Source organism: Neofelis nebulosa, chromosome 1 (genome assembly GCF_028018385.1).
Source record: "Neofelis nebulosa isolate mNeoNeb1 chromosome 1, mNeoNeb1.pri, whole genome shotgun sequence".
Classification (NCBI taxonomy): Eukaryota; Metazoa; Chordata; class Mammalia; order Carnivora; family Felidae; genus Neofelis; species Neofelis nebulosa.
The window spans coordinates 128292926-128305316 of NC_080782.1; the positions used below are offsets into that span (position 1 = coordinate 128292926).

The 12391-nt window shown below is 41.5% G+C and overlaps 1 protein-coding gene across 4 annotated transcripts in view; it reads left to right on the forward strand.

The window, feature by feature from the left end:
- LOC131515334 (core histone macro-H2A.1) overlaps nt 1–12391 on the forward strand; it is a 76324-nt gene that overhangs the window by 32752 nt on the left and 31181 nt on the right. The gene's annotated exons all lie outside the window — the stretch shown is intronic.

The following is a 12391-nucleotide window of genomic DNA, read 5'->3' on the forward strand; positions in this document are numbered from 1 at the left end:
GGAAGAGCCCATTCCTGGCCTGCCAGGGAGATGCTTCCACCTCTGGGAAGGGACCTGCATGTGCAGGAGCTTTCCTGTGCTAGGGGTGGCTGCCATGGGGTCCTACCCACAGGTACTGGCTGCCTCTCGGAACTGTCACTGTGTTACTGTGCCTGCGTGTCCTCCACTGTGCATCTTCCAGTAGGATGGTTCAGACAGTTGGCTCTGTAGGATGGTTGCCTTGTTAAGGAGAAAAAGAGATGTGTTATTCAGGTGCCCCTACCAGACCCAGCCTACACCGAGCAGGTCCTAGGTGCTGGTCTTTTTGTGGTGAGTGAAGCCCTCTCATTAGTGTGACCTAATGTTTTCTTGGGTGGGGCAGGCCAGCTGATCCCCATGTTTGCTCCTCACTGCACGGAGCACAGCAGCCCACCCTCGGGAGGTCTGGGCCTGCAGGTGGTTGCTCTTACCTGTCTGAGTATCAGCAGGATCAAGGGCGGGCGCAACTGGAAGCAACTGGAACACGTGCTCCATGTTCCTCCCTCACCCGTCCCTACCTTTGAGCTGTTGTCAGAACCTCCGGGGCCAACAAACGAGGGACAGTGCAGTGAAAGCTCATCATCAGTAAAATGGAATGTAAGCTGCCCTGCCCTGGGCCCCCCCCCTCAGGTGTGATCCTTCTGGTCTCCAGCCAGACGAGGAGGAATTCACCCCTGGCAGAAGGCGACCTGGCTGTTTTGTGAGACCCTCAGTAGTAGCTGGTGGAAATGCCTTGTGGGTCAGATGCAGTGTCAGCACGTTCTTCCGAGCAAAACCCAAGCCTCTTACCTGATGAGGTGGTGAGGACACCTTCCCAGGACAGGCTGCAGCAGCACTGACCCGGGGCTAGGCTCGGGGCCACACTCCCGGCACTCCTGAGCCAGTCCACAGAGCAGGCCCCAGGCTCCCAAGTTTGTGTCTATGCTGTTCGCTGGCCTTTGGTGGTTGAAGTTCTTGTACACCCTTCTGGGCGCAGACACATGATTCCCTGAAAACAAAATCTGAATTCCTCTTGCCACCAGGCCACCACCCTGCCCTACCCCACCCCACCTGACTGAGAATCACTCCCAGCTCTGTGAGAGAGAAACCTGTTCGTGAGGAGTGTCCTGTAGGTTCTTGCCAGGCTCTTGTGCTCCACCTAGTCCCAGGGGAGGCTCAGGACCAGGCGAGGATGTTGCAGAATGCTCTCTTACTCATGCTCACCAACTGTAAAATTAGCATATTGAACCGTTCTAGCATTTGCATTTGCTGGGAATAGTGGGGCAGGGAAGGCAGGGGAAAGGTGCATGGGCAAGCCTTTCTAAATGTTTGAGGATCAAGATGCCAGGTCCATCATCTCTTGAACATGGGCCTCAGGGAGCTGGTGCCCTTAATGCTTGGCTGAGCCTTCTTCTGGCTGTGGCCCTAGCCATGCCCCTTGTTAATGCAGGCCCACTGCTGGTTGGCGTCTGAGCAGCCTCTCTGATTCTGTGTCTCGGGCAACCCTGGGCTGAACCCCACTCCCGTCACCCCACTACTTCCCCTGTTAGTTCCTGCCTGATGACTTTCTGCCTTCCCACTTAAGCGAACACTAAGAATGCTGTGTCTATCTTTTTGGACTTCAAATGAAGGGTGTGTGTGTGTGTGTGTGTGTGTGTGTGTGTGTGTTCAGCTCCTAGTAGCTATATTTGGAACTCAGTGTTTCTAATAACCATATGCCAATAATCACTCGAACATTCAGCTTTTCCCTTGATTACAAAAGCAGGAAGTCTGTTATGGTGGTCTGTTTTTCTTCCACACAATAAAACACATTGTCTGCTTACTGTACCAGTATTTGGCTAACATTAAACCCTGGGGGAAGCTGAAATTGGAACCGTGAACAGCTAATTTTCAAAACATTTGTTTAATGTAAATTGTGGTGTCAGCTCCCAGAAACAGCAGAAAACCTGCATCTCCAGGTTTAAGTGGAATGTTCTGAAAATAACCTTTCCAGAGACATGCAGAGAAAGCCTTCCTAACATGCTAAAGCACTTGGAGTAAAAGGGAGTTGGTATTTTTCAAGTGTCAACACGTGAATTCCAAATCATAATTTTCCCCCCAGTTCTATGTAATTGGAAGGTTTTGAGAGTCTCCAGTTGTGACAGCTGAGTCAGCTATTGTGGAAGCGGTTGGAGAAAGGTGCCAAAACCCACCGCAGCCAGGAGTCCGGGGCCCTGGTGGTGCCTTAGGGCTCCTCCTTCCTACTTGGGTGGCCTCAGCCAAGTCTGTGCCTCAGTTTACCCCCTCCCATGAAATGAAGGGGTGCAATCCAGCCTTATGCTTCAATGACTGTGCCTATTTGCATCATGTTTCTGACGAGGTAATAGGTGTCAGAGTTGGGATGGCATGAAAGAGAGTGCTGTAAGAAGTCCCCCTCTCGCCACAGCCCCTCACTCCTCCCCAGAGCAGTCTCTGCAGTGAATTTTTATGGGCCTTTCAGAAAGTCTACGCATGGAAAAGTGTATAGGCCCATACAGTCCTCCTCATCATACCTGCCTTTGGATATAAATAAGTCCTGTTACCCAGTGCTTTCGCAGGGTGGGGCAGTGCTTAAGGGCGCCTGCTCACTGGCTTTGTGGAGAAGGACGGGAGGGGTGTGCAGCACACGGGTTGGGTGCTGCTGTTACTGACTTGTTCTACAGCTCTGACTATACGGCTGGTTCTTTCTATTTCATGATGTGGTGCAAGTGGCCTCTACAGTGTGCAGTACCGTGTTAACCACGTCTCTGTGGATGAGCTTACAGCTGTCCCGAGCGTTCCGACAGACAGGGCTACAGTGACCATGATGGTTGATGGGTGTGTGTGCCCACGCACCCGTAGGATAAAGTCCCCAGTGTGAACTTGCTGAAGCAGACTGTTTTCCAATGGCTCTTGGTCACACCGAGAACATTTTGTCCCATTAAGAAATTCCAAAATCTGCCTTGTTCTTTTAACATTCAGTGCCAAAGTTGTCGAAAGAAGATGCGTTCATTCGATCAGTATTCACCCAGCCTGCACGTGCCCATTATTACTCTTGGGAGTGAGGGCACAGCAGTGAACAAAGGCCCTTGCCCTCCCCTGGTGCTTGGTGAGCTCTGCTCTGGTCTAGCAAGGAGAGGCAGAGTCATTCCAGAAGGGCTGTGGGTACAGGCGGGTGCGGTGACAAAGATACAGCAGAGTGACAGCACGAGCGGTGTTACTTCACACAGGTGAGGCTTCTTTGGTAAGGTGACCCTTGAACAGAGACCTGAGAGGGTAAGGTGTCTGGGCCCTCAGGTGACTGGTAGGAGAGGTGACTGGCAGACGACCAGCAAGTAAGTGTGCCTGTCCCCCTCCCAGGGAGAACTCAACAGGACTTGGCATGTGAGGTTCCAACATTTCCATAACATGCACACCTTTGGCAGTTGGAGAAGCCTAGGAATCCTTCCCAAGATAAGGTTTTCAAGGGCATAAATTGCTGAAGATTCAAAGGAAACCGTTTATGCTTAAATCTTCCAGGTTAACACCCCTTGTCAGAATGTTTACCGAGAGCCATAGGATAGTCTTTACGAGATCTCCAAGAAGATAGATAGTTGTTGCCAAAAATCTGTATAAAAAAATGCTCTCATCTAGGATTTTTCTTATTTTTTCCTTAAGTTTTTATTCAAATTCCAGTTAGTTAACCTACAGCGTCATATTAGTTTCAGCTGCACAATACAGTGATTCAGTCTCACGTAGGATTATTTAAACCTAAATCCGCACTACCACCCTAACTGAACTCCACCCCCGTGTGGAAATCACCCTCTGGATCATGAAGATAGGCTTGCTCCTCGCTGCCTGGCAGAAAGCCCAAGGTGATTTTGGGAGAGCACCTGTTTCTTTTTTGAGAAATAAATATTGAAACTGAAAATTGAGTGGTGAATGTTCGGGTTAGGGATGCCAAAGAAAGAGATTGGTTCTTTCGAGAAGCTGCCATCCTTGCAATTAAGAGGCCAATTTTGCTGGCCTTTTAATGAGCTTTCTAGCAGGTCAGACATCAGGGTGAAAGAGAGTGTGCACAGGGAACCCTGGATTGAGGATTTCACATAAGGCATTTTGGACCTCAGTCCTATGTGTTCTTAAAAAGGCGACTGACTCTGACTGATGAGGATTTGTGCCGTTCAGAACAAAACAGGGTGCAGGTACAATACATGGGGGCTTTGAGATTTGTAGAACAATACAAAATTCTCCAAAATCAACATTTCAGAGATTGACAAAGAGTATTGCTTGCTAGCGTTTCCACTTCGGGCCAGGATCTGAAAAGAATCTACCACTATCTCCATTTCTTAAAAGAAAATGGCATTTTAATCCGAGAGGCTGGGAAGGGAAATAGTCCCTGACTACAGGCTTTATGTAAAAGTTCATGAAACATTTACTAATGATTTGAATGTAGTGATATCTCACGAGGGGCACCTGAGTGCGACTACCCTGTCTTGGGCTGGGAACCTTGCACGGAAGAGACAGCCATTTGCCAGGTATAGAGGCTGGAGAGAACTGGGGAGGAAAGGCCCGTCCTGTACAGACAGGGTTTGGTGGCCTTCTCTCAAGGCCAGTGGGTTATCAGGAGTTCTCTCACCTTAGACTCCTTTTCCTCACAAGGAATTGAAGGCAGAGGGAAGTCCAGCAGTTTTCTCAAGGTTACATCACTAGTAGAACCAGAAATGAAATGCAGAATTTCAGAGCCCAAACATAGTGTCATTTGTATGACCTTTGACCGTGGACCACTTACTTTTCCTTGGCAGAAGCCCCTCTGTTCTGTTGGTGGAGGGCTGAACGCCTTCTGTTGTAGGTGAGTGGGGCAACAGCTTAAAAAGTTTTTTTAATACCACATTCTGGGCTCATCGTGAATATATTTGTGCCTTTGCAATATATACCCTGCTTACAATTTCCCCCTCTCGTTCTCTATTGCACTGTTTTCCAGTTTTATTGAGCTGTGCTTGGTGTGCAGCACTACACGCATTCAAGGTATACAGCATAAGGACCTCACTTAAATACATCATGAAGTGATTATCACACTAAGTTTAGATGACCTCCCTTATCTCATAGAGATACAAAAAAAAGTGTTTTTCTTTATGATGAGAACCCTTAGGACTGACTGTCAACAACTTTCACATATGCCATACAGCAGTGTTAACTAGTTGTCCGGCCGCACCTTACATCCCCTGTACTTATCTCCTCACTGGAAGTCTGTACCTTTTGGGGGAGTATTTTAAAAAAGCAGTGTAGGTGCCCTACAATGTGAAATTAGTTTTGGGCCCTCAACACAGTGATGGGTCTTCTCTGTCTGTTTTTACTGCTTTCACCGCACATGTAGCTGTCATCTGTGCAGCATCGTTACGGTAGCGTTGATTTTATCCTCCGTGCTGGACCTTTTACCCGTGTGACTTCTTCCCTCCATAACTGGAAGCCTGCACCTACTACTGCCCTTCACCCATTTGTCCTTCCCATCCAACCCCCTCCCCTCTGGCAACCATGAGTTCTCTGTATTTATGATTCTGTTTCTGCTTTTTGTTTACTTATCTCTTTTGCTTTTTAGATTGCACAAGTAAGCGAAATCTTGGTATTTATCTTTCTCTGACTTATCTCACTTAGCATAATGCTCTCTAGGTCCGTCTGTATTGTTGCGAATGGCAAGATCTCATTCTTTGATATGACTGAGTAATATTCTTTTGTATGTGAATGTGTATTAAATGTGTATGTGCCACTTCTTTATCCATTCATCTATTGATACTCACTTGGGCTGCTTCTCTCTACTCATTATTGCGAATAATACTGCAGTAAACATAGGGGCGCGTGTCTCTTGTCAAATTAGTGTTTTCGTTTTCTTTGGGTCAATAGCCAGTAGTGGAATTGTTGGATCACATGGCAACTGTATTTTCTTGTTTTGCATAGTGGCTGCACCATTCTGTAATCCCACCAGGGCTTCTTTTTTCTCCATATCTTCACCCACAGTTGTTATTTCTTGTCCTTTTGATTTTAGCTATTTTCATAGGTGTGAAGTGATACCTCATTGTGGTTTTGCTTTGCGTTTTCCCTGACGATTAATGATGTTGAGCATCTTTTTATGTATCTGTTAGCCATCTGTATGTCCTCTTTGGAAAAATGTCTATTCATGTTCTCAGCCTTTTTTTTTTTTTTTTTTAATGTTTTAATTTCAGAGGGAAAGACAGAGCGTGAGTGGGGGAGGGGCAGAGAGAGGGAGACACAGAATCTGAAACAGGCTCCAGGCTCTGAGCCGTCAGCACAGAGCCCGATATGGGGCTCGAACTCACAAACTGTGAGATCGTGACCTGGCTGAAGTCGGACGCTTAACCGACTGCGCCACCCAGGCGCCCTCTTTATTTTTGTCTTAACATTGCGTTTGATTCATTTAGGTTATTGTATGTAGCATATAGCACTGAGTCTGTGCGTTGCATGGTTGGAATTTACCACCACGTGGTTATCCATTCTGCTCTTGAGAGATTTAAGTTGTTTGCAATTTGAGGCTCCTACCAATATTCCTGCTATGAAAGTACATGCCTTTTGGTGCACACATGTTGTATTGTCTTGGGAGTATACTTTTAAGTGGAATTGTGGTATCATAGGGTATTCATATGTTCAGCTTTAGTAGAGAGTGCCAAATAGTTTTCCCGAGTGGTGGTGAAAGTGAGCATTCCCATTGCAGCAAATGGGGATTCCAGTTCTACATTCTTGCCAAGGCAGGCTGTTTTGAGAGTTAAATTTTAGCCAGTCTGATGACTGTGCATTGTCTTCATGACCATTTAGCTTTCGCATATGCTGAAACAAATTTTGGCCCTTTGGATAGTTCCTTTTGTGCTAGTGTTTTAGGCAGTTTGAAAAATGTGGATTATCTATCTCTTTTAAATGCCTTACAGTACATATTTATTATGGATATGAATTCTTTTTTTATTGAGATATAATTGGCATTTAATATCATATTAATATCAGGTGTACAACATGATGATTTGATATTTGTATATATTGCAAATGATCACTACAGTAAGTCCAGTTAACATCTGTCACCATATGTAATTACCAAGTTTTTTTTCTTAGGAGAGCTTCTCAAGTCGGCTTTGTTAGCAACTTCCAAATATGCAGTACGGTATTAAAAACTATAGCCACCGTGCGGTGTATTACATCCCCGTGACTTTGGTTTTTTTATCACTGGAAGTCTGTACCTCTTGACAAGCTTCACCCATTTCACCCCCCCCCCCCACCTCTGTCAACCATCGGTCTGTTCTCTGTATTTGTAAACTCGGATTTTTTTTCTTTTTTGCGATTCCACACATAAGTGAGAACATAGAGTTACTTGTCTTTCTCTGTCTTGATTTATTTCGCTTAGTATAATGCCCTCCAGGTCACATCCTTCTTTTTCAGTGATAACACTCTATTTTGTATATGTGTGTGTATATGTATATATAAAATACATGAGGAGATAATGTATAATAGGATACATAACATATCTAATAGGACGTACTATATGTAAGGACATATATATCAGGATATAAAATATGTTAGTATATATAATATATAAGTATCTTTATCAAATTTTCACATTGTCTTTAGCCATGTTTTCATTGATGGATACTCAGGTTATTTTCATTACTTGGCTATTATACATAATGCTGCAGTAACCCTGCAGGTGCACATATATTCTTGAGTTGGTGTTTTTTCTTTAGAAGTAAAAATTGTTGGATCATATGGTAGTTCTATTTAATTTTCTGAGGAACCTCCATAATGTTTCCCATGGTGGCTGCACCAATTTACATTTCAAACCACAGTGCACAAGGAACTCCCCCTTTCTCCATGTCCTTACCAGCACTTAACTATTTCTTATCTTTTTGATAATAGCCTAACACGTGTGAGGCGATAGATACCTCACTGTGGATTGGATTTGCATGTATCTGGTGATGAGTTATATTGAGCACCGTTTCACATACTTGTTGGCTGTCTGTATGTCTTCTTTGGAAGAGTGTGTATTCAGATTCTCTGACCACTTTTTTTTTTTTTAAGTTTTTACTTAAATTCCAGTTATTTAACATACAGTGTAATAATATCAGTTTCAGGGGAACAATTAGTAATTTAACACTTCCATACAATACCCAGTGCTCATCATGACATGAGCACTCCTTGTTCCCCATCACCCATTTAGCCCATCCCCCCCCCCCCCATTCCCCCTCTGGTAACCATCAATTTGTTCTCTACAGTTAAGAGACTATCTCTTGGTTTGCCTGTCTGTTTTTTTCCCTTTGCTCATTTGTTTAGTTTCTTAAATTCCACAGATGAGTGAAATCATACGGTATCTGTCTTTCTCTGACTTATTTTGCTTAGCATAACATTCTCTAGCTCCCTCCACATCATTGCAAATGGCAAGATTTCATTGTTTTTGATGGTTGAGTAACATTCCACTGTGAACATATACCACATCTTCTTCATCCGTTCGTCACTGGATACTTGGGCTGTTTCCATAATTTGGTTATTGTAGATAATGCTGCTATAAATATCGGAGTGCATGTGTCCCTTTAAATTAGTATTTTTGTGTTTTTTGGATAATAGGGTAGTTCCATTTTTAACTTTTTGAGGAACCCCCAAACTGTTTTCCACAGTGGCTGCACCAGTTTGCATTCCAGTCAACATAGCAAGAGGGTTCCCTTTCTCCACACCCTCGCCAACACCTGTTGTTTCTTGCGTTGTTGATTTTAGCTATTCTGACAGGTGCAAGGTTATATGTCATTGTAGTTTTGATTTGTGTTTCTCTGATGATGAGTGATCATGAGCAGCTTTTCATGTGTCTTTTGGCCATCTGGATATTTTCTTTGGAAAAATGTCTATTCATGTCTTCTGCCTAGTTTTTAATTGGATTTTTCATTTTGGGGTGTTGAGTTTTTTAAGTTCTTTATATATTTTGGATACTAATCCTTTTTGAGATAGGACGTTTGCAAATATCCCATTCTGTAGATTGTCTTTTAGTTTTGTTGATTGTTCCCTTCCCAGCACAGAAGCTTTTTGTTTTGATGCAGTCCCAGCAGTTTATTTTTGCTTTTCTTTCCCTTGCCTCAGGCGACATAGCTGGAAAGAAGTTGCTGCAGCTGATGTCAAAGAAGTTACTGCCTCTGTTCTCTTCGAGGCTCTTTATGGTTTCAGGTCTCACAGTTAGGTCTCTGACCACTTTTTAATAAAAAAAATTCTTTTTCTTTTGCTATTAAGTTGTATGAGTTCTTTATATATTTTGGATATTAACCCCTTATCAGATACAGATTTTCCTTGACTTATGATGGGGTTGTGTCATGATAAAACCATTGTAAGTTGAAAATATCATTAGGTTGAAAGTGCATTTAATACACATAATTACCATACTTCATAGCTTTAGCCCGGCCTACTGTAAACGTGCTCAGAACACTTATTAGCCGACAGTTGGACAAAATCATTTAACCCAAAGCCTATTTTATAATAAAGTGTTGAATATTTCATGTAACTTATTGAATACTGTACTGAAAGTGAAAAACAGAATGGTTCTATGGGTACAGAATGTTTGCGTAAGTCTGTCAATCATTTACCATCATGACTGTGTGACTGACTGGGTGCTGTGGCTACATGTTGATGTCCAACATCACGAGAGAGTATAGTACTGCACATTGCTATCCTGGGGAAAAATATCAAAATTTAAAATTAAAAGTGTACTTTCTACTGAATGCATATAGCTTTTGCACCATTGGAAAGCAGAAAAATTCAAAATCAGGGCCTGTCTGTATATGATTTGCAAATAATTTCTCTGAAGGTGGCCTTTTCATTTTGTTGATGGTTCCTTTGCTCTGCAGAATCTTTTTAGTTTGGTGTAGTCCCATTTTTTATTTTGCTTTCATTGCCTTTGCTTATGATATCATATACTAAACATCATTGCCAAGAGCATTAACAACGAGCTTACCATCTGTTTTCTAGGAGTTTCTTGGTTTCTGGACTTGCATTCTAGTCTTTAATCCATTTTGAGTTAATTTTTGTGTATTATGTAAAATGGCGGTACAGCTTCATCCTTTTGCACGTGGCTATCCTATTTTCCCAACATTGTTTAATTGCAGTGACTGCCCTTTCCCCGTTGTATAGTCTTGGCTCTTATGTCATGAATTCATAATGTATATGTGGGTTTATTTCTGGGCTCTCCATTCTGTTTCACTGGTCTGTGTGTCTGTTTTCGTGTTGATACCATACTGTTTTGATTACACTTGTATCTCATAGCTTTGTAATATAATTTGAAGTCAGGGAGCATGATGACTTCTGTTTTGTTCTCCTTTGTCAAGATGGCTTTGGCTTTTGGAGTCTTTTGTGATTTCATGTAAATCTTAATATTGTTTGTTCTGTTTCCATAAGAAATGCCATTGGAATTTTGATACAGATTGCATTGAATCTGTAGATTGCTTTGGGTAGTATTAACATTTTAACAATATTAATCCTTTCAGTCCATGAGCACAGAATATCTTTCCATTTATTTGTGTCTGGTTCAATTTCTTTAATTAATGTACTAGAGTTTTGAGGATATAGTTTTTTGCCTTTTTGGTTAAATTTATTTGTAAATATTTTATTTTTTGATGCAACTGTAAATGGGATTATTTTCTTAATTTCTGTTTATGATAATTGTTATTAGCATATACAGATGCAACAGATTTCTGTATATTAATCTGGTGTCATGAAACTTTATTGAATCCATTTATTCTAAGTTTTTAAATGTATACTTATTTTTGAGAGAGATAGAATGTGAGCAGGGGAGAGGCAAAGAGAGAGAGACACACACACAGAATCTCAAGCAGGCTCTGTGCTCTGAGCTGTCAGCACAGAACCTGATGTGGGGCTCGAACTCACGACCCGTGAGATCATGACCTCAGCCGAAGTCAGATGCTTAACTGACTGAGCCACCCAGGTGCCTCTATTCTAACAGGTTTTTGATGGAGTCTTTTGGGTTTTCTATATATAATATCATGCTATTTGCAGACTGAGACAGTTTTACTTCTTTCTGAATTGGATGCCTTTTCTTTTCCTTGCCTAATTGCTCTGGCTAGGACTTCTAATATAGTATTAGAATAAAATACATATATATATATTATATATATATATATAATATATATATAATATATATATAATATATATGTAATATATATATGTAATATATATGTAATATATATATATATACACACACATACATACTGTGTATATATATACACATATACACTATATGTATAGCATATATATACATATATACATATACACATATATAGTATGTGTGTGTGTATATGTATATATGTATATATATTCTAATATATATTAGAATAAAAGTGGCAACAATGGGTATTGTTATCTTGTTTCTGATCTTAGAGGAAAAGCTTTCAGCTTTTCACTAATGAATATGAAGTTAGCTGTGGGCTTGACATTTATGGCTTTTGATATGTTGAGGTATGTTCCTTCTATACCCAGTTTGTTGAGATTTTTTATCATAAACGGATGTTGAATTTTGTCAAAGGCTTGTTCTGCATTTGTTTAGGTGATCATAGGTTTGTGGGGGGTTTTTTTACCCTTCATTTGTTAATGTGGTGTATCACTTTGATGGATTTGTGGGATATTGAACCACCCTTACATCCCCCACAATAAATCCCACTTGATCATGGTATATGATCCTTTTAACGCATTGTCAAATTCATTTGTTAGTATTTTGTTGAGTGGCTTGCATCTGTGTTCATCAGGGATATTGGCTTGTAATTTACTTTTCTTATGGCATCTTTGTCTGGTTTTGGTATCGGGGTAGTGCTGGCCTTATAAAATGAGTTTGGAAATGTCCTCTTATATTTTGGAAGTTTTAGAAGGATTGGTATTCATTCTTCTTTAAATGTTTATTAGAATTAACCATTGAAACCTGGTCCTGGACTTCTGTTGGTTGGTTGTGAGGTTTTCGATGACTGATGCTGTATACCTTTACTAGTAATCGGACTGTTGAGATTTTTATTTCTTCATGATTCAGTGTTGGTAGTCTGTGTGTTTCTAGGAATTGGTCCATTTCTTCTAGGTTGTCCAATTTTTTTGGCATATAATTGTTCATAGTCATCTCTTAAAATCCTTTGTATTTATGTGGTATCAGTTGTAACATCTCTTTTATTTCTGATTTATTTATTTGACTCCTCTGGGTTTTTTCTTAGTCTAGCCAAAGATTTGTCAGTTTTGTTTATCTTTTCAGAGGACTAGCTCTTAGGTTAATTTATCTTTTCTATTTTTGTCTATGTGTTGCTGTGCTGATCTGTATTATTTCCTTCTTTCTACTAATTTGGGGCTTCATTTGTTCCTTTTTCTTTTTTCTGGTTTCCTTTGGTGTAAGATT